Source organism: Amblyomma americanum, chromosome 2 (assembly GCF_052857255.1).
Source record: "Amblyomma americanum isolate KBUSLIRL-KWMA chromosome 2, ASM5285725v1, whole genome shotgun sequence".
Taxonomy (NCBI): Eukaryota; Metazoa; Arthropoda; class Arachnida; order Ixodida; family Ixodidae; genus Amblyomma; species Amblyomma americanum.
Genome location: NC_135498.1, coordinates 118,722,000 through 118,726,142, shown reverse-complemented (window position 1 = coordinate 118,726,142; position 4,143 = coordinate 118,722,000). Strand labels below are relative to the sequence as shown.

General features: G+C 50.4%; 1 pseudogene; it reads left to right on the top strand.

Moving 5' to 3' along the window:
- Nucleotides 1-2,732: 2,732 nt before the first annotated feature.
- On the top strand, nucleotides 2,733-2,887 carry LOC144122319 (U2 spliceosomal RNA; annotated as a pseudogene).
- The last annotated feature ends 1,256 nt before the right edge of the window (nucleotides 2,888-4,143 follow it).

The following is a 4,143-nucleotide window of genomic DNA, read 5'->3' as shown; positions in this document are numbered from 1 at the left end:
TAGTAAGCAGCTTTACGAAAATAAACGAAATACATTTACGCCTGTCGACTGCAATAAAATATGACCGATATCAATCATTCTTGATTTTAGAAGACATCAAGGCGCTGACTAACAACGCATTACCGCTTAAAGCAAAAATGTTAATGGTCCCGTTCTCAGGAAAACCCGGCATCGGAGCAACTGGGAAATTCAAATTCGTGAAATGGGTGTAGTGACGTAGAAAAACAGGTTCGCTGCAAAGAAAAAAATGGCTGCCGCTTAGCTCAGATAACCCTAGCTATGCAAGAGAAAGCACGGATTACAGGTGAGGTCACTATCTAAGTTTCTTAGGGCCGAAACAAAGTCTGACAGACAGACGGACCACGTGGATCGTTGCGGGTTCCGCACTGCGAGAACTCGCTTCCAGTGTCTCGCCACTCTCCGCCGCGGGTGCTAACAAGGCTCGTCGCAGTCTTCATTCGGCATCTTTCGCTCGTCGTCGAGCCAGGCGAAGTTCCCGCCCTCTGTTCCTTTCGCTTGGCGGTTTAGCGCGTTTACGCTCCCTGTCGATTGCTCAATCCCTCGACCAGCTGGTAGTGTCGACCGGGTGATCAGACTCGGCCCGACGTCTGCGAGTACCCACTCTCGAAGACGTCGGCTCCAGCTGACTTGCTTCGTCCATAGCGAGACGGTGGATAGGGAGTGCTCAACCGCCGCGACGGCGTCGGAGCGAGTGACTGCAGCTGCTGCGAGTCACGTGGTGCGTCCTCCGCTCCTCGTGTTCAAGGTCATTCGTAGAGACGCAGCGAAATGGGAGCCGCGTGGATAGTAAATCCACCGCCGCCCAATGGCACCAAGTGCGTTGCAATTGAGCGGCCGTGGTAAATCTTTCGCTTTAAAAGGTTGTCAAGCGTGAGCGAACCGGAGTCTCTTCGGTCGGGAGCGAGGCAAACCTTTTTCACCAATGAGGGTGTTCGTTCAAGAAGATAAACAGTGGATTTGTACTGCACGTCGCACAGCAACGTGCACAATGACGCTAAATGAAAACTTAGTTTTAAGGGCCGATAATTAGCGGCTCGGATTACGTGCGATAACATGTAATACAGCAGGTTGTGATGCCACGTGAAAACCTGCCGATATCTGCGTAATGGTGCGCCAAGAAATCCCCTTGCGATCACACGAACACTTTAAGACTATCACGCCATATTTGCAAGGTGAATTTAAATAGTGATGTTTATAAAGACGGGCTGGCTAGCCATAGCTAATAATAATAATTGGTTTTTTTGGGAAAGGAAATGGCGCAGTATCTGTCTCATATATCGTTGGACACCTGAACCGCGCCGTAAGGGAAGGGATAAAGGAGGGAGTGAAAGCAGAAAGGAAAGAAGAGGTGCCGCAGTGGAGGGCTCCGGAATAATTTCGACCACCTGGGGATCTTTAACGTGCACTGACATCGCACAGCACATAGCTACGTACGCTTATTAAATACAGAAAGAGAAGTTTGACCGCCACACCAAATCAGAGCGTACAAACAAGGGTACTTGGCTGCACATAATATACCTGGCTGAGACAATTGGTTACAAAGCCAAGTGGTGCCGAACATCAACATGATCAAGCTCGTGTACGTGATACCAACGGACTCCAGAGCGCAAATGGAGCCGGTGCTTACTTGATTAGGCACCGCTAGCTAATGCAATCAGCGCACAAAATATCAGCGGTCCCGTAAGAGGCGTCCGCTCAACAAATTCAAAGTATAAACGGAACCCTTGCTTGTTTTCAACTCTGATTATGTACTGGCGGCGTTGCATCGAAGTTTTAATCAATGTCAAATTAGAATCTGAGATTTAAGCGAAGCGGAGATATTATTGCTACTCTTCATTTTGCTTATCCCTGTTGTCGACGCACAGCAAAAAAAAAAAATTAACAGCGTGTGTTGTACAATGAAAATAGGCCTTTGAAAAATAGGTTGTTTAAGGAAATATTAATAATTGGTTTTTTGGGGGGGAAAGGAAATGGCGCAGTATCTGTCTCATATATCGTTGGACACCTGAACCGCGCCGTAAGGGAAGGGACGAAGGAGGGAGTGAAAGAAGAAAGAGAAATAGGTGCCGTAGTGGAGGGCTCCGGCATAATTTCGACCACCTGGGGATCTTTAACGTGCACTGACATCGCACAGCACACGGGCGCCTTAGCGTTTTTCCTCCATAAAAACGCAGCCGCCGCGGTCGGGTTCGAACCCAGGAACTCCGGATCAGTAGTCGAGCGCCCTAACCACTAAGCCACCGCGGCGGGGCTTCAGGAAAGGAAACGGCGCAAAAATTGTCTAATCTTCTTGGACACCCCACCGCACCATAAGAGAAAGGAGGAAAGTGTAGTGAAAGAAAAAATAGAGAGTTGCCGTAGTGAAGTTCTGCTTAATAATTTAGACCACCTGTTGATCTTGAGTCGCACAGAACACGGGCGCCCCATCTTTCCTATAAGCTATCATTTTCATTATACGGAGCCGGTTGTGCTCCTTTCTTTTCGTGGAAATGAACGGCCTTTGCAAAGTTGTCAACGCCAATGAACTCTATGAACGCCGTCGTCTCACTTGCTTTGTTTGGATATTTTGTACAGTGAATGGCACAGTAACCGTCTCACATATCTCGGTGGACACCACGGAGCGAGAGAAAGAGAGAGAAACACGCCGTTCAGCGAGACAAGCCTGTAGTACTTCTCGCGTTTCAGACTCGGCTTTGCTGCGTCGTTTAGCGAGACGTTCTTAGGCGATTGTCCAGACCTGTGTTGTATCTGTTAGGGGTCCAAGTTGTACTTATTTTTGGAAATGTGGCGGAGAGTTTGAAGGTTGCTTCACTTCCGCCACCGGTTGGCCCGGTATTGTACTACCTCCGGGATCGGCCTTGTCTTTAGCGCGTCTTTACTATCCTGTCTTTCTATCCGATCTTTAAACTCTCCTTCTATCTGCACGTGGTCGCGATTGTGGCTCGGCTTGAGCGAGTGAGCAGGCCGGTGCACTTTTCTTTCTTCCTTCCTGGCAGTAACAGACAGACAGACAGACAGACAGACAGACAGACAGACAGACAGACAGACAGACAGACAGACAGACAGACAGACAGACAGACAGACAGACAGACAGACAGACAGACAGACAGACAGACAGACAGACAGACAGACAGACAGACAGACAGACAGACAGACGGACGGACGGACGGACGGACGGACGGACGGACGGACGGACGGACGGACGGACGGACGGACAGACAGACAGCTAGACAGACAGACAGACAGACAGACAGACAGACAGACAGACAGACAGACAGACAGACAGACAGACAGACAGACAGACAGACAGACAGACAGACAGACAGACAGACAGACAGACAGACAGTTCAATACTAATACAGATACATCTCTGTGGACTCGGTAGCTGTAGCAAGAGATAATAGCTAGTTTTCTTAGCAAATAGGCTGTAGAAACTACCAACCTGCATGATGAAGGCGAAAAGGTTAGACTGTGCGGTTGCACAGCCGCCGAGCCCAGAGAGCGGCGCGGAAGCGCTCTGCTTCTTTATAGCTTCCACTGTCAATGTCGCTCGCAGTTTCGCTTGCCAGAGATACGGTAGTGTCCAGTGTTGCCCGAGGGGCGTTCCGGAAAATGGCGAAATCATGACTGTAGGATTGCAGCAGGGGCTGTTGCTGTTTCCGGCATCAGCATGCTTGGGAAGCACTGCGGTTCCAGGGCGCGCAGACAGCAGGGCGGAAATGGCCACGCCAACGATGACCAGAAGAATCTGCATGATGAAGGCGAGAGGGTTAGACTGGGTTGTTGCACAGCCGTTTAGCCCACGGTTATATTGTCAAGCGGTTATACAGTCGTGATTATAATACTGGCAAGCGGTTATATAGTCGGCCTCCGCGATGAACACACGCTTGCGGCGAACGTCAAACGATGGCGCATAGCGCGCGGCAGCGGCCACCTGCGCCGCGCGGACGTCACGTGCGGCAGCGGCGAAAGGTCAGGCGACGAAGTCGGCGGAGGCCACTTGCGTTGTGCGTGACGTCACTCGTGCTCTGACATACGGCGGCTCGCGCGAAGCGCGGTGTTGACTAGCATAGTGAAGCTTTTCGCTTCAAAAATTGGTCAGTGCACGTCAAAGATCCAAAG